General features: G+C 40.3%; 1 pseudogene; it reads right to left on the bottom strand.

Annotated features, from left to right (window-relative positions):
- Positions 1-17419: 17419 nt before the first annotated feature.
- On the bottom strand, positions 17420-18757 carry LOC102007388 (annotated as a pseudogene).
- Between the last annotated feature and the right edge of the window lie 312 nt (positions 18758-19069).

The raw sequence follows: 19069 nt of genomic DNA on the forward strand, positions 1-19069 counted from the left end.
TCCATTCTGCCAGTCTGTTTCCTTTGATTGGTGAATTTGAGGCCATTAACATTGATGGTTATAACTGATATGTATTGACGTATCCTTGTCATGTTGTTTTCCTGTTGTTGGTTCCCTTTTTTGGTCCTCTGCGTAATTTCTTGCCTTGACTGGTAGATTTATTCTCTTGCAGTTGGTGTAATTGTAGTCCTTATTGTCTCCTTCTAGAATGTCCTTTAGAAGATTCTGGAGTGCTAGTTGGGTGGTTATGAATTTCCTTAGGTGTTCTCTGTCATCAAAGTATCTTATTTCTCTATCAATTTTGTTTTTTGTTTTTTGTTTTTTTTTTTTGGTTTTTCCCCCGGTACCAGGAACCGAACTCATGACCTTGCGCTTGCCAGGCAGGCGCTTTTGCCACTGAGCTAAATCCCCAGCCCCTCTCTCTATCAATTTTGAAAGATAGTTTTTCAGGGTACATTAATCTGGGTTGGAGATTCTTTTCTTTTCTCTTTTTTAGGTTTTTTTTCTTTTAGGACTTTAAATACTTAGCTCTAAGCTCTCCTTGATTTGAGGGTTTGCATTGAGAAATCTGCTGTGATTCTGATGGGCTTTCCTTTATAAGTGATTTGTTTCTTTTCTGTAATGGCTTTTACTATTCTGTTTTTGTGCTGAATTTCTGGAATCTAGACTATTTTATGCCTTTATGTAGATATTTTTTAATCATTGCTAATTGGAGTTTTACATGCCTCAATTACTGTCCATCAAATTCTTTTTCCCTGCTTGGGAATTTTTCTGCTATGACTTCTGTGAACAGATTTTTAAATGTCATTTGCAGTATTTTCTGCTTTTTCATTGACTCTGATCAATCTTATGTTATTCTTTTCATCATCAAGCAGCTGATATATTGATTTCTCATGGTTCCTTGCTCTGTTTAAGAAATCTTTCTTTTCATAATCTCTAACCACAATCATGTCTTCTATATATGGTATTCTGTACTCAATTGGCTCATTCTGCTGCATGTACTTTCTTTTTTTTTTTTTTTTTTTGCTGCTGCATGTACTTTCAATGGCGTTTTTAATCTCCTGGATATCTGTTTGAGTCTGTTTCATGGATTCCATTTTTTTCCTATGTTGAGTGTTCATACTTTCTATCATTTTCCTAAGCTCCTCTATTTTTTTTATCTGTGTCTAGAGTCACTAAGCATGTCTTTCATTATGGTTAGCATCTCTCTGGTTATCTGAGAAATTATTTCTGATTTTATTTTTTCTAGAGCCTTATTTATCTGCTTTGTTACTTTCACTGTTACTACTTCAGAAAGTCCAGGTGGGTGGCTTTCAAATTGTTCCACTTCATTGCCCTCTGGGTTTGCCTTTGGTGAACTAAGTCTGGAGTTGCCTCTTGCTTAAGTGTCTTCTCATTTTCTTTTTAAGTTTAATTCCTGGGTTGATGTTTATAAATTGCTTACAGAAAGTAGCTTTGTTGCTAGTATTTAGAGTCCTTAGGAAATGACTGCTTTTCAGAAGTGTCTTCCAGGTGTAGCTGGATTTTGGGTTTTCAATCTGTTGCAAGCTCCTATCTCCTCAATTTATTGGGAATGAAAAGTTGCTACCTGTTTGGCCTAGCCCCTGGGTCTTTGGCACTGGCCTATAGTAATGTTTATGGCCCTTAGGCAATCTCAATTTTGGTGTATGAGAAGGAACAACTGATTAGAACAATTATGTCACCTTAGTTAAAGTAGTACAACCAGTAATAAGAATAGCATGATTCCCGGTACCGGAGAAAAACCAAAAAAAAAAAAAAAAAAAAAAGAATAGCATGAAATTCAGCATAGAAAACAACAACTATGGTTACTGTTAATTTGCCACCTTTAACTTGTGAACTAGATTTGTGGTTATAGAACAAATCCAAAATGAACAAGAAAATGTATACAGTAAATAAGACCTCAATATGGTGATTTTACCCTTGTGGGAGAACATTTCAAAGGGATTGAGGGAGAAATAGAGAAATAGAAAAAACGGAAGAGATTAGAAGCAAGGCTGGAGGGCAAAGGAAGATTACACAAACTTTGCAAAACTGGTGAAGAAGACCAAAGAGAAAGAAAGAAGCAAGAAATAAAACCAAGAGCAGAGCAGAAACCGGGTGTGGTGGCACACTCCTGTAATCTCAGCCCTTGGGAGACTGAGGCAGCAGGAATTTGAGGAGGCACACTCCTGTAATCTCAGCACTTGGGAGACTGAGGCAGCAGGAATTTGAGGACAGCTTGGGCTACATAGTGAGTTCAAGGCCAGTCTAAACTACATAGTGAGACCCTGTCGCAAAACAAACAAACAAACCACCAGAACAGAACAACAACAAAACTTAAAATCGTGTTCACACTCATATAAAAATCAAGAACAAACAATAAAAAAACAAGAAAAGAAAGAAAGAAAAAAGAAGAAAAGAAGAAAAAAATGTCCACTTCAAGGCATGTCTCTGCTGTCACTATAGATAATGTGGATTACTCCCAGCAAGCCAGCTGTAGGGTAGTGGCTAATCCCAGCTAGCCTGGATCTTTAGTTCCACTGAAGTTCAGGCTGATTTCTGGCTATGAAGTTCAAACTTGATCTGTTTAGGCTGTAATATTGTGTGCCTCCTGCCAGCTTGAACTGGGTGGCCTCACCTTGACACTGGGAGCTGCTAGATGGAGCTGGCCCACAGCTGTTCTGAAACCAGAGCTCAGTTGGCCCCTCTCCAAGATGGCTACTGGGCCTCTTCTAGGGGATGTCTGGACCCAAATAACTCACCTTCTACTTCAGTCCTCTTGGTCCACTGTTCTGTTCCACTGCTACATTTCTCCATGGAGTCCTCTGAGATTGCCAGTAGTCACTGTGTGTCTTCAGGTTTGAGCCACCCCTCCCACAGAGTGAGTCACTCCTCAGGGAGAAAGCTCCAACTACCACCTCCTTCTTCTTTGTTGAAGTCTCTCTCTTTGCTCTCCCTGTGGGCTTCAGTTCTCACTTCAGATCATTCCTCTATCCCATGGACCCACTTCCCTCCTTCTTCTCTTCCTCACATTGCTGTATTCCAGTGCCGGGACACCAAATCTCAGAGAGGCTCTTTCTCTGCTGCTCACCATTCCACCATCTTCCCAGAAGTTCCTGATAATGTCATATGATAAACATGAATACACAGTTGAATTTTCAAATGACTCTTTTAATTTTTTTCCTAAAGGGATGTGAGTCAGGCTAATTTTGTTTGTCTTAAATGTCTGAAAACATCATTTCTTCAGTCTCACATCTGATTGACAGTCTAGCTAGATGCTTAATTCTAACGTCAAGGTTTAGGACTTTGAAGGTCTTGGCCTCTTGACATCTCTTGTCCAACACTGTGAGTAAAATCATCTGATACCAACCTGATTTTCATTCTTTTTTTTTTTTAGAGGGAAAGGTTGGGGCTGGGGATTTAGCTCAGTGGCACGGTGCCTGCCGGGCAAGCGCGAGGTCGAGAGTTCGATTACTGGTACCAGAAAAGAACAAAAAAAAACAAAAACAAAAAAAAAAAAAAAAAAAAAAAAAAAAAAAAAAGAGGGAAAGGTTTATTTAGCTCACAGTTTGTGGAAGTTTCAGTCCCTAATCAGTTGACTGCAAGGCAGGGTGGCATGGCAGAAGGGCAACAGAACATGGCGGTGGAAGACAGCAAAAGCAGCAAGAGCAAAAAAGGAGGAGTGATTTTCATTCTTTTATGAGACATTTTTCTTTTTCTTTCTAGAAGACTTCAGGATTGTCTTTTTATCCTTGCTGTTCTGAAATTGCATGAAAATATGCATCGTGCACTGAATGTGTCCCCTCCAAATTCATAGATGAATTTCTATCTCAATGTGATGTTATTTGGACATGGAACTTTGAGAAACACTTGTATTATGGGAGGGGAGACCTTATGATAGGATTCATTCTCCTGAAGAAAGAAACACAGGAAATTTTACGTTTTCTCTGCCTCTCTCTCTCTCTGCCCTCTACTATGTGAAGCAACAAGGACAAGTCAACGCTCTATGAAGAGAAGCAGGGCATTCACCAAGAATCTGAACATACTGGCATTGTGATCTCAGACTTGTAGCCTCCACACCTGGGAAATAAATCTCTATCACCTAAGTCACCTCTTGTGGTACTCAGTTGTAGTATCCTGAGCTGACTAAGACAGTACTTATTTGGATCTGAAATCATGCTACTGATTATTCTGCATGTGATTAGGATAAGGTTCCTCATCAGGGTTATAATCTCCTCCCCTTCTGAAAAGCAATCTTCAGATACTAATTGTCGGGACTGTCTTCTCACTCTCTGCTTCCACTCTGCCATTCCTATTATAAGTAATTCCTTGCAAGACAGCGTGTTACATCAGAAAGAGAACCAGTTTTTCAAGTTATGGAAACTACAGTTTACACCTCCCCTTATCCACAAATTGAGTGCTTTTGGTATCCACTCCTGCAGTAACCCCTCCCTGGGCATTTGTTCTGTCCTCCTAGCTAGCCAAGGTATAGTAGGGAGGGAAGACAACAACCCCAGTGTCTCTGCTTCCTTCCCTTTCCCAACTCCAGTGTCAAAAAGAAGCCTCATTCAGGACAAACAAGAGAGCAAAATAGTCTGTGGATGTCTACATGGGTTCAGGTGTCCAGTGAATAAGCCTCTCTCTCAGCCACTTCCTCATTGTGTGATCTTGGAAAGAAGCTACTCAACTTACCAGTCTCTATTTTATTATTCTGAGATGGAGATGGCAACTCTACTTCTTATGGCTGCCGTGAAGCATACAATAAATAAGAACTTGCACCTATCACTAATTGTAAGAGTTACTGGGAACAGCACAATAGTAAGAGTAGAGCAATATGTACAAAATGATAGGAACTGTGGTGTGTATGTGTGTGTGTGTATGTGTGTGTGTGTGTGTGTGCACGTGCTAAATATTATTTGAATAACAATTTCCCAAAAGAAGGTAAATAAAAAGGAAAGCCTATGAAGAAGGCTTAAATGGTGGAAACTTAAATATAGCACTTTTAAAGTGGAGAGGCTAACTGGATTAGTTTTCAAAAACATAAATAAAGATTGCAAAGCTCCAAAACAGCTGTAAAGAGACAACTGAACCATGGACAGGCTAAGAAGCAGAAACTACTGTCTGGGCCAAGTACGAGCAGATGGTGTCTTGAAGGGTTTGTGGACTCCCACTGGGATTGAAAACTGAGTGAAAGAAGAATTTAGGGAGAAAAGTATTGGGAAGAAAGTGACCCAGGAGAGTAATAAAGACCACTATGCTGAGAACAGCTAAATCAGGAAACTTAGCACTTTTGCATGTGTTTGTGAGTATGTAGAAGCTTTAAAAATTACTTAAAGGAACATTTTAAGTTTATATACAAAATAATACAGAATAATTCATTGCATTATTCACTGAGCTTCAAAAACTGTCAACTCATGTCCAGGTTTAGCAATCAGCCAATATTTGTTTTTTTGTGACTGACTTCATTTACTTAGCTTAATTTTTATAAGATTTATCATTTCTTTTACTTAGCTTATATCACTTATATATCACTTTTTTTACTTAGCTTAATTTTTATAAGATTTATCATTTTATTAATTTATCATTAGATGTTGTAACATCTATCAGTATTTTGTTCCTTTATAATTGGTGAATAGTATTCCATTATATGTATATAGTACTGTGTGTTAATCCATTCATTATTGATGAATAGTGTAGAGTGTGCCTATTTTTTTTGTTGTTGTTGTTTTTTGTTTTTTTTCCGGTACTGAGAATCGAACTCATGACCTTGCGCTTGCCAGGCAAGCGCTGTGCCGCTGAGCTAAACCCCCAGCCCGAGTGTGCCTATTTTTAAGCTATTAGGAATAATGCAGATATGCATATTTGTGTGCAAATCTTTTGTGTTGATATATCTTTTTATTTCTCTTGGGCAGATTTGCTGGGTATGTTTATGTTTAACTTTTTAACATGTTGTCGAGGTATCTTCCAGTGCTATTTTATATCTCTACCAGCCATGTAAGAGATGTTATGCTTTAGTTTTGTTTTGTTTTTTGGTTTTTCTCCGGTACCGGGAACCGAACTCACGACCTTGCGCTTGCCAGGCAGGCACTTTGCCGCTGAGCTAAATCCCCAGCACCAAGATGTTATGCTTTAGAACTATAATGTCTTCTCAAAGTCTTATGTGCCCAGAGGGGAGGCTTGGCCCATGGAGGCCTTATAGCCTACTAGCTATTGGGATCAAGCCTGGGTAGAAGAGGCAGGCCGGTGGGGGTGACATGAAACTGTGTATCTCCCTCCCTGGCTCCTCCTTCTCTCTCTGCTTCCTAGCTGGCAGGACATGAGCAGCTTCCTCTTCCCAGGCCCTTCCACCATGCTGTTCCTGCCTTGGAGCTGGCCATCCATGCCAGGACTGATGCTCCTGAAGTCTCGAGCCAGAATACACCTCTTCTCCTTTAAGTTGTTAGTGTCAGGTATTGTGTATTGGCAACTAGAAAACGACTAAGACATGAGGAAGGTTCCAGTTCCTCTGTGTATTTGGCATTGTCTCTTTCTTATTATAGCCATCCTAGTGAATGTGAAATAGTATCTCAGTGTGGTTTTAATTTCCCTGTCCATAGTGATTAATGATGTTAAGCATCTTTTCATATCTCATTAGCTATTTGTATGTCTTCTTTGCTGAAATCTCTGTTCAAGAATTTTGGCCACTTGTTAATTGGGTTGTCTTCTCCTCATTGAGTTATAAGAGTTTTTTTTTTTGTGTATACTGCATACAAGTTCTTTGTCAGTTATATAACTTTAAATACTTTCTCCCAGTCTGTGGCTTGTCTTTTCATTTTATTCATAGTGTCTTTAAAGTACAAAACTTTTAAATATAATAAACATTAATTTTTCGTAGTTTGCTTTTTTAGATCATGTTTTTAACACTGTATCTAGGAGTCTTTACCAAAAGTAACATCATAAAGATTTCCTTCTATGTTCTCTTGTGGAAGTTTTTTTTTCCATTAGTGCTGGAGATTGAACTCAGGTCCTCTGCGTGCTAGGCAAACATTCTACCCCCTGAGCTACACTTTCAGTCCTCTTTTAGAAGTTTTGTGTTTTTAGCCTTTTTTATTTGTATCCATGACCCTTTGTGTACAGTGGAGATAAGAATCTAAAATTCATTTTTTGTTGACGTATAGATAAACAGTTGTGCCATTTGCTGAAAAGAAATTCCATGGAATGTTTTGACACCTGATCAAAACTCAAGTGACTACAAATGTTCTAACTGTAAACATTTATTTCTGCACTCAGTTCTAGTCTACTGATCTATTTGTCTGTCTTTATGTAAATACTATATAGTCTTAATTAATAACTTTATAGTAATTTTTGAAATTGTGTAATCAAATTTTTTTCCTTTTTATTTCACAAAAAAGTAGAAAAAATTTCCATAACCAAATAATAAGAAAACAACAATAGTTACTACAGTATGTATTGTTATCTTTAAAGTACTTACTTAGTACAAAGCATAAACCAAAAAGATTCTTAACAAAAAAAATTTTTAGGGGGCTGGGGATTTAACTCAGCGGCACAGTGCCTGCCTGGCAAGCGTGAGGTCATGAGGTCAATCCCCAGTACCAGAAAAAAAAAAAAATTTAACAAGTAGACAAAAAATAACACAAATATTTCTTTTCAGTGAATACATGTAAACTACTACTATGCATGAAACCAATTAGCATACATATCAAAATATTAAAAACAATGAAGTTTGTAGTTTGGGAAAGTATTTGAACTTATCCCTATTTCCTTTTATCTCATATTTTATTCTTTATTTGTGTTTCTCATGTAAGAGAAACTATGTAATAGTTGAGCTTGTGTGTCTTACTTAACATTATTTTCTCAAGTTGCATCTATTCATATGGAATGTCACAAGTTATCTTTCTTTATGGCAGAGTAGTATTCCATTGTGTATAAATACTACATTTCCCTTATCCATTCATCTGTTGATGGACATTTACTCTATTTCCAAGATCTAGCTATCATAATTTGGGCTATTATAGACATGAATTGAAGATAACCATACACAGTGTAGTAACTATGATCATTCTCTTATTATTTGTTTATGAAATTCTGTTTAATTTTTTCATAAAATAAAAAAGAAACAAGCAGATAACATCACAAACTTTCTTTTCAATGAACTAAGATAAAGTAATATAGTGAAACAGATTAGCATATATATTGAAGTGTTTTTAAAACAACAGAATATGAAATTTGGGCAAAAATTTGAGCTTCTCCCTGATTTCCTTAACATTGTTTTCCTCTGTTAAAAATTCTGTAGAAAGTGCTCATTTTCACAGCACAGTCAGGTTTCAGCATGGGTTAATTATTCCAGCATAGAGATATTTATTTCTTCATCCATCGAGTCTCTAGTGGGCACCTCCACTGCTGCGGCAAGCAGTGTATTCAGCACAATTGAGAGTTAGTCTGTGACTTCATGCAGCTCCTGGTCTCAGGCAGAAATCCACAGGTCCACAAATAATGCCATGCTTGGTTAAGTCACAAGGGATACATACATTACACTATTAGTATAATGAACTCATGATCCTCCTGCCACAAGGGTTGATCCTCCTACATCATGAGAGATGCTACAGCACAGAGCAGCTCACTTTGCTGGATGAGGTCCCAGAAGATTCTGGAGGAGGGGTGACAACTGAGAGATAAGGGGATCAGTGCTCTTCACCCCAGCCTTCCAGGATAAGGCCTGAAAAGAAAGGCAGTTTAACCCTAGATGAGCTGCAGAATCTCATTCGGGGAGGCGAGAGCAGAGGGAAGGCAACAGGGCCTGAAAACAGATCCAAGAGGGGTGATTTTAGAGCAGAGGTGAGTGCAGAACACGAGATTAAAGTGCAGGGCATGCACCTTAGGCTCAGGAGCCTCAGGTCTGGAACCAGGGCCGGCAGGAGCAGAGGCCTAAGGAGGTGCTGAGGAAGCCTGGCCACTTTCTTGCTCTGAAGAATGGACACACAGTCTTTGTCTCTAACCTTGCTCACTCCTCCCAAAGAATTTTCTCCTGTGGCTGGGAAGGCACAAGAAAAGAGAGTAAGCAGCCCACATGAGTATTGCTCATCCTGGGAAATGACTAGAAGATCCCTTATCAATACAAGTCACCAGGATCGTCTTCCAACATAAAGGACAGAACAATTTTAAGACTGTTCTTCAGCCTGTACATGGTCTGAAGGTGAGTGCTGGTAGCTCTCCTGCCTGACCACAGGATATCTCTGAACCCCCTCTGGGGACACCTAGGACTGTTCTTCGCTTCTTCCTTTTCAGTGTCTCCTAGGCATTTTCAAAACTTTCCTTTGATGCTAGTACTTTTCTAACAACCACTGCTATCAGTCAAAATAGTCAAACACATGTGATCTCTTGTTTTTGATACATTTACTCTCAGCTAATACAGAACTGATTTTGTATATGAACTCTTGAGGCAGCCTGTGTTTAGAATGAGCCTGAGGGGTTCTGTTTATATTTCTGCGTGGCAGCTTTCAAAACACGACCAGTGTCATGTCACATATCCCCATCAACAGGCTTCTGTCTGGTAAATAATGATCCGAGCACTGGAGATCACTGCTCCTTCCCCCAGCCTTCCAGGAGTCTCAGAGCATAGCACAGGCTTAACTTTAGGAAAGGCACTCACATCCGGGTACCTCTGCATAAGTAATGGCCATGCAGGACTTCAGTAAAGGGTATCATATAAGGAAAGGAGTTAGGGGAATGCCAGAGACAGCCTTCCACCATTTTTATCACTTTAAACTCTCTTAAAGATTGAAAATGAAGGTAAAGTTAAGAATTTTTTGACTTAAGAGCTTCTTGAGTATCAAGAGAGAGGGCACCTATAATCTCAGTATTAAAGAGGCTAAAAAATGCAGGAGTACCACAAATTCAAGTCCTGCGTGGGCAAGTTAGTGAGGTCCTTTCTCAAAATGAAAAGGGTTGGGGATGTAGCTCAGTGTAAAGTGCTGCTAGGTTTTATCCCCCATACTGCGCCAAAAAAAAAGTTACGACACACACAATCAGTTGGCCAACATAGCCATTCCAACCTCTGTCTTCCATGAGTCACTTCCTGTTAGAGGAGCTGGAAGTGAGATCTTCATTTACCTACCCTCCTTTGGAATAGAGGCAATTATATGATCAAGTTGCGGCCAATAAGATGTAATGGGACAGAGTCTTCTGGAAAAAATCATTTACAGATGAAAGAAGAGAGGATTGCCTTTGTTCGGTGTTCCCACCTTGGTTCTGATAACTAAATAAATATGGCCACACAGAGATCTTCGTCTTATCCCCCAGAGAATCTCTAATTCTGTGAGAGAGTTTTGATCCTCATGGAGCCTTGAAATCATTCCATTCGTCTCTTTCATTTAGCCTTTACCATGCATTTGTTTGGGAGATTGAGAGCCCGTTGTCTGCAATAACTAAATAATAATATTCACCCAGTACTAGTGCTAGAAAGTGAGTGAACCCATTTATCAGCTTCAGCCACGGCTAATTTCAGTTGCCTGTAGGCAAATATATCATAGATCATATAGAACTTACTTCCTTTTCTCCCCTAACCTCTGTACCTTGTTTTTACTCGTATAAAAATGTACAGAACTATCCTAGCCCTTGCCCAGAAAATCAAACGGCTACACTTCCAGTAAAATACGCTAGCGATAGATAATTGGAGAGATGACAAGAGAGTGACTGTAGTGAGATAAGAGGGCAAATGGCTCAGGCCCCTCTGTGATAAGTAGCCTCTGCCCAAGGGCTTCACCTATCAACCATGGGGTTCACCTCCAACCAGGGGTGCAAAGGACCAGTTTTTGTTGTACTCCCCTAGCTAATGAACGGGTTTAATATTGACTGACCCAAAAGAACCACTTTTCCCAGAGCCAAAGATCAGTATTTCTAGAAGGAAGGAAAAGGGAAGTAAGGAAAGAGGAGAAAGAAAGGAAGGGAGGAAAGAAGAGAGAGAGGAAGGACCTCCAAGATAATAGTTTCGTTACCAAACTGAAGATTCGGGGGAAAGCAATGAATTATAGAGTTAGGGAGCACCAAACAGAACCAGAATTAGAATCAGAACTTAGGGAGCAAAATTTGGCCGATGGCATGGTTGACAGGCTTGAAAGCAGCCACTTGAAGGGGAGTTGTCTGAAGTGGAAGGGTTTTGTTTCGTTTTGTTTTTCCTTTTTCTTTGCAGTTCTGGGAATCTAACCCACAGCCTGCACTCTACCCCTGAGCTATTCCCCCAGCCTTGGAACAAAATGTGTCTGGAAGTTAAGGATAAAACAGTTCATGAGTTTCTTAAAAACTTGTTCACAAAAACCCTGCTTTGTGGGCTTTCTTTTTCTTTTGCTATGAGGAAGAGTAAAGTTCTAGCCTGTTTGGGGGTGAAACAGGCAGAACCAGTAAAAACAGATATAGTACCCCCAGAAACCAGCAGCAAAAGCAGATCCCAGGAAGGCGCAGTGTTTATAACAAAGCAGAATGTCTGGGTTGTGCAGGGTGCCCCACAACCCAGGCTTTGCCAGGGGATCTCCTACTGTGCTTGGAGCAGGGTAGTGAGTAACTGTGCAGAATCACGAACAGCAAAGCACTAGCTGAGTGACAAACTGTGCTGGTGATTCAGAGCCAAGGGGAAGAAAATAAAGTGCATTGAATGGTAGGGACTTTGTCCATTGTAGCCTGGGGGTGGAGGGCACCCCACATCCTCCATCACTGTTCAGATATAGAAAACTGATGGAGGTTCAGGTTCATGTAAAATGCCTTGTCTATTCAGTGTATAATCTAAGAATTTGGACAGTTGGATGGAGTGTCTTGTATTGTTTGTTAGGGTACCATAATAGAATACCACAGGCTGAGTAGTTTAAGAGCAGAAATATATTGTCTCTGTGTTCTGCAGCTGCAAGCCCAAGATGTAGAGGTTAGCAGGTTTGGTTTCTTGTGGGCCTCTTGGCTTGCAGATGGACCTGCTTATGCTGTCTTCCTGAGGCATTTGCTCTGTGCATGCACAGGTCTGTGACCCTAATCTCCTCTTCTTATAAGAACACCAATCACATAGGTTACAGCCCAACCAAATTGCCTCATTTTACCAGAAGGGTCGTATCTCCAAAGTAGTCACATTTTGAGGCACTGGGGGTTGAAACTTCGACACATGAATTTGAATGGGATGCATCTGAGCTCATAATACTCTTGTAACAAATTACCACAAACTTAGTACCCTGAGAGAAGGCATAGAAAAGCCAGAGAAAAGAGTGGTAAAAAGAGTTTACCCAGGCAAAGATAAAAGTTTATTCGGGCCAGAGTACACTGTTAAGAGATACAGTGGGAGAGGTTCCAAGACAGGAATTATGCCACAAGGGTGAAAGGCCTTTTGTTTTATTTTGTTTTTTGCAGTACTGGGGATCGAACTCATGACCTGGCACTTGCCAGGCAGGCGCTTATGCCACTGAGCTATATCGCTAGCCAGGTGAAAGTTTTTGTAAGGGCTTGAGAATGTAGGAAAAAAGTCTAGGTAGCAAATGTGGTTGTCTAAAGAATGTCTTTTTCCAGATCATTCAGCACCTTGTCAAGTCTTCTGAAAGCACCTGCATGTGTCCAAAATTATATGTTCAAAGAGACAACTTGACCACTTCCTTTGGCCTCACAGAAGGCCTTCTAGCTTCAGGTAAGAAGGTCTGTATACATTAACTTTTAGAGAAGATGGCTCAGGGCTCATTGGGAGGAATGAATTGATCTTACATCAAAGGTTTGAATTTGTCTTGTGCAGTTTTGGCCATTATTGTCACATTGTCTTATGACTGCTTGGCACGAGCTGGGCAGACTTTACCCAAGTAGTCTGGCTGCTAAGGGTTTTACCATGTATAAATTTTATTTTATTTTGTGCTGGAGATCCAACTCAGGACTTCAAGTATGCTAGGCAAATACCCTGCCCAAAAGCTAAACATGCTGCCCTTCTCTCTTCTTTTTAATAAAATACAACAGGAAATTTTTAGAGCAATGAAACTACCTTTATGATACTGTAATGGATGATGTGTATCATTACATTACTATGCCAAAACTCATAGAATGTGCAAAACCAAAATGAGCCCGAATGTATATTATGGTCTATTGGTAGTGATGAGTCAACACAGGATCATTAGTTGTAACTTGATGTAACAAATCTAACAGTCTACTATGAAGACCTGATAGTAGGGAAGGCTGTGAGTTTGTAGAATCGGGAGGTATACGGGAAATCTCTGTATCTTCCACTCAGTTTTTCTGTGAACTTAAGACTGCTACTTAACACACCCATACCCACACATACACACAATAGTTGAAAAACTGTACCAGTCAGCTTTTCATCACTGGGACCAAATGTCTGAGAAAATTTAAAAGAGTGAATTTTATTTTTGGCTCATGGTTTTAAACATTTCAGCCCATGGTTAGGTGGTTCCATTGTGTGGGCCTGAGATGAGCAAAGCATCATGGTGGAAGGATGGAGTAGAACAAAGCTGCTCATTTCATGGCAGCTGAGGAGCAAAAGTAGAGAAAAGAACCAAAGACGAAGGGGCCAGTGACAAGATACACCCTTCAAAGGTAAACCCCAGTGACCTACTTCCTCCAGCTGCCTCCTAATAGCCCATTCAGTGTCCTCACCATCTGATCACCTTGCTAGGCCCAACCTCTAAACATGATTGCCCTGGGAATCAAGCCCTCAGTCCATGAGTGTTTGAGAGACATTTCACATTTAACCACAAAATAGTTTAGATACAGTCCGTGATATTATATTTCCCCCAGAAGTAAGTGCTACTTTGAATTTGAGGCTCATTACATCATCCATGTCCTTATAATTTTATCTGATGCATAAATATCTATAAAGGATTAATTGTACATACAGTTGTGCATGCTTTTTACCTTTTTCAATGGTATAAATATTCTTATAAACACTGATGGTTCAACATAAGAAATGTATCCGTGTTGACTCCTGAAGTTCCAGTTCATTACCTTTAACAGTGATATAGTATTTCATCGTATGACAAACCAGAGCTAATGAATCCATTTTCCTATTGAGGAAAACTTAGTTCGTTGCTAGTGTTTCTGCTGTTGCCTGCAATGCTGCAGAGATAGGTGTACATTTCTCTATAGGCTGATGGGTGCTAGCTTCTCTGATACAGACTCCTAGATGTGGAAATCCTGGGTTGTAGGAAGTGCTCATCTTCAACCTTAAAGGTCCAAATTCCTTTCCAAAGTGACCGTACTAATTTATAATCCCACCACCAGTGTATGATAATGGCTATTGTTCCACAAATTTACCAGCACTGGACATTGTCAGTTGTTGTTTTTAGCGGTACCGGGGATTGAACTCACAACCTTGCGCTTGCTAGGCAGGCGCTTATGCCACTGACCTATATCCCCAGCCCCAGTTGTTTTAATATTTGTCAATCTATCAAGAATAGAACCACAGAGTTTCTTGTGGCTTTAACATTTCTTCACTTATTAGTGAGATTGCACATGTTTGCATACATTTATTGGTCATTCATATTTTTTGTGTGAATTGCTTGTCCCTAGTAGTAGGAACCCAGGACTCATACATGCTTGACAAATGTTGTCACTGAGCTACATCCTGCCCTTTTAAGTTTAATTCGAAATGACTTCTTGTTAAATTTCCCAGGTTTGTCTCAAATTTGCAGCCCTCCTGCCTCAGCCTTTCAAGTAGTTGTGTTTCTTTTTTTTTTTTTTGGTTTTTCTCCGGTACCAGGAACCGAACTCACGACCTTGCGCTTGCCAGGCAGGCGCTTTTGCCACTGAGCTAAATCCCCAGCCCCAGTTGTGTTTCATTTTAAGGTTTCTCTCCTAACTTGATTGCTGCCTTTGCTGCACAGAAGCTTTTCCCTCAGTTTTATTTTTTATTAGTCCATGTTTGCAGTACACACTGACCCACACCTTGTAGGGATTGGTACATGCACATAACACATCTCAAGTCTTTTTTTCATCCTCTTCCCCTCCCTCCCTTCTCCCCTCCCTTCACGTCCTGATCCCCTTCCCCTTTGAGAAAGATCTAGCTCCCAACTTCCTATTATCTATATTTTCTTTTGCTCTTTATATATACCTTGGGTTTCTCATATAAGAGAAACTATGTGATATTTAAGCATATGTGTCTCATTTATTTCACAACATTATAGTCTCAAGTTGCATCCATTTTCCTACAAATGACTCAAGTTTGTCCTCCTTTATGGCAGAGCAGAAGTTTTGCCTTTATGTAGCTGAATTTTATCAATATTTTCTCTTGTATTTTTCAAAGCTTAAGAAAGCCTTCCCCAATGAAGAGTCTTAAAGGCTCTCTCCTATTTTTGAAATAATTTTTACTTTTTTCATTTAGATCCTAATCTCTTTCAGATTGGTTTTTTGGCGCAGACCTCATCTTATTCTCTTCCACATGAATAACCAGTTGTCTCAGCACCATTTATTGCTTAAAAATATACCTCCAGCACCATTAATTTGCCATTTATTAATTTTAAAACATTGCCCCATTATTTTATGACCGCCCCTGTCATCTATGAAGTGGCAGTATGCGCCTGATTCTGTGCCTTCCCTTCTGTTCCATGATCTGCTCACCCGTCCTTACTGTGACTCTTTTGTGACATTTTATTACATCTTCATTATCTCTAAAGCAAACCCTTCCACCTCATGCTTCTAAATGTCACCTACCTTTCCCTCTTTGGCCCTTCCCCTTATAAATACATTTTAAGTTTGACTCATCAAGTCCCAGAGACAGGGAAATCTCCACTGGGATTTTTTAAAAATTAATTAGGGGAAATTTACTGATTAATTCAGGAGAAAACGACACCTTTCCAATACTGTTTGCTATACCATCTTGCTCTTTACTAGATTATATTTTTATTAACATGATCCTTTATCTGAAATTCTTAGGGCGAACATGTTTTAGAGTTCAGAAACTCTCAGATTTAAAAAAAGACAAAAGGCAGTATGATCCACATATTTGGTGAGTATGTGTAAATATACACACATAAATTACATATCATTTTCAGCAGAAGTACTGCTTAGATCTTACCACTCGTTTTGGTGAAGCACAGCCTCAGATGTAGTGGTATCCAGTAGAAATTCTGTAGCAGTAATAATGTTTATCTGCATATGCCAATGTGATTCCCAGAAGCCACATGTGGAATATTTGCAGTGGACACTATGACTAAAGAATGAAACTTTAAATTGTATTTAATTATAATAAATGTAAATTTAAATAGTCAGGATTGGCATGTGGCTACCACATTAGATAAGACAGCACTAGAATTGTGCAGAGAAATGGTCCATGGGAGGTACTTATATTCCAAAAGTGTCTTTGTTCGTGTTCACACTTAACTGATGATTCGCCTGAAAACATAATTCTAGGTTTAAAGAATCACTTTACTTTAAAATTGTGAAAGTATTGCTCCATATTTCCCTAGCTTGTAGTGTTGTCTTTGAGAAATACAGGGCACTATCATTTCTGATCTTTTCACTGTGATCAGCTTATGTCCTCAGAAAGTTTTTAAGGGTTCATCTTTGCCCCAAATATTTTTGTATTTCCTTGTGTTAACTGTAGGGATTTTTTAATGAACACTTGATGGGCCCTTTTGGCTGAAAATTCGCATCCTTCAATTCTAAGAAATTTTTTTGAATTTTTTTATTGACAATTTTTTTCCTTAGGGTACTGGAGATCAAACCCAAGCCTTTGCACATGCTAAGCAAGCACTGTACCACTGAACTACATCCTCTGCTTAAGGATCCCCCAATACCCACTTTTTTTCCTGTTCTCTTTACCTAGGGTTTTTAGTATTCAGTTGGTAGACACCCTGCACTGGTTTTTTTTTGTTGTTGTTGTTTTGTGTGTGTGTGTGGGATCAAGGGGCTTACAGCCTCTTGGACTGCAGCCTCGAATACCAATTTCAGTCACCTTTTATTGAGTGAGAACCAAGGACATAGCTAGTACAAATGGGAAGATACCAGACGTTTTAGCAAGGATAATTAAAGGATTACCCTTCTCCACGTGTAATCCAAGACACGCCTATAATCCCAGCACTCAAAAGGCTGAGACAGGAGAATCATAAACTCAAGGTTAATCTGGGCTGTATAATGAAGCCTTATCTTAAGAAACTCTAACAGATAATAAACAAATCATTGTGTCCTCAATGCATTCTAATCAGAGAATGTCCTCCACATAATTGGGATGGTAACTCTGTTGGATATGCCAATTAATTCATCCACTTGTCCCTAAACAGGTTTAAGGGAAACAGACATTGGGTTTTCTTAGTAACATTATAGAAGTAACTAGCTGTGTTCATGGCAGCTTATTTGATGTCCAATGATCCTCTGAATGCATGTAAGGAAGCATGGCTATCATCCTCCAACTGCTCACATATGAACACATTCAGCTACCATGGAAATCACAGAGGAAGGAAAATTGTATTTATTCCAGTATTCATGTACTGGGATTTTAAAGCGCTCTTCCTTCCACAGAGCTCCAGAGTGGTGATAATGTGCTAGGGGCTGCTGTGTTTTCCGGCATGAGCTCCCATTCGCTGAGGATCCTGGGAAGGACAGTGAATTGTCCTGGAACCCTCATGAAAGGAGGGGGTGGTCCCATTGGATGGACCATATGTGGCCCAAAACCTGGGGTGGGGGCGGGGCAATCCCAGAGGGCGTGGCAGAGTGATATTCACCACTACTGGAGGACCACTTGGCGGCAGGTTGAAGTAGTTGGCAGAGGCTTCATTTTCTGCTGCAGGAGGAGAAGGAAGAGCTCCTGGCAGTCCTGGAACAGGCTCTAGCTTGATCCCACAGTCTGTGCTTCCATGCTTCTCTTTTTCTTTCCTCCTAGCTGCCTGGGATCTTCCCCATTTCATGTTGAGTCTGTGGCCGTTGACAATCAACTTATTAAAGGACTTCTCGGCAGCCACCTCCGCAGCCTGCCTTGGGGCAAACTGGGTGGAAGCACACTGCTGCCTCTGTACAACAGTGATCGCCTGGATCTCTCCAAATTGGTAAAAATGATTTCTGAGGTCTGTCTCAGTAACGATATCCCCCAGACCACCAACATATAGCGTGGTGATAGTCTTATCCTTGGGAGGGTCTAGACGAGGCATTGTGGAAGCCCACTTTGGAAGCTTATCTGCTACAGGGTCCTTGATTCCATAATATCGGTCTTTAATATTTTGATCAGCAAGGGGGTCATCTAGGTCTGTAGGCTTCTCGTGTCTGTACGCTCTTACACTCTCCTTTCACCCAGAAGGAGCAAATGTGGGGCCGATTCCTTTTGTAGTAGGGTGTGGTCCGGGCCAGTTTAAGCAGCATGTCACTGGTGGACCTGGCTTTCCGCAGCATGCCAGCTGGCTGTGTTCCATCAGAGTTAGAAATATCTCTCTCCATATTCTCTGTGTAGTACTCTTTGTGGACATCTGATTTTGGCATGTCGTCTTTAAAATACAGTCCTGCATCTTGAACCTGGATGGGCAGGCCATACTCTAGGTCTAAGAGGCAGGTCTGACAGACATTCTTCAATTTACTGCGGGTTTGGCACACTTCAGTCTTCCTGAAGCGCATGCGGACCCGAGGACTCCAGCGAAACACTGTGAATGGCCTGGCACAGATTTTGCGTTATTTCCCGTACTTTTCTTTGGTCATTCTGATAAACGGGTATTCTCCAAGACACATCTGGCACAGAATCGGGAAGTCCACATCCTCCCAGTTCTGCCTGTTGTAGCTGTTGGAACCCAAAGAGGTCGCCATTTTGAGAGCGCATGGGAGGGTGGGGTAACAGTATGTTCTGACCTTATCTTCAGTTTTAACCTTCTCATCAGCAGGAGATCTGGCCTTGCCAATTTTCTCCTGAGATCGCCTCCTAAGGGCAGGGGACTTCCACTTCCTTGCTTGGTCTTGAGACTGCAGCGCCTGGGTCTCCGAGGCGGCCATCTTGAACTTCCTGACTTGGCGGTGGCGGCAGCCCGCTGTACTGATTTAAAATTGTTCTTACATTTTTCTCCTCTTTGCATCTGTTTTTCTTTGCTCCACTTCCTGGGGAATTCTTTGGCTATATTTTCTAAAT

Source organism: Chinchilla lanigera, unplaced genomic scaffold (genome assembly GCF_000276665.1).
Source record: "Chinchilla lanigera isolate Chin_1 unplaced genomic scaffold, ChiLan1.0 scaffold00001, whole genome shotgun sequence".
Taxonomy (NCBI): Eukaryota; Metazoa; Chordata; class Mammalia; order Rodentia; family Chinchillidae; genus Chinchilla; species Chinchilla lanigera.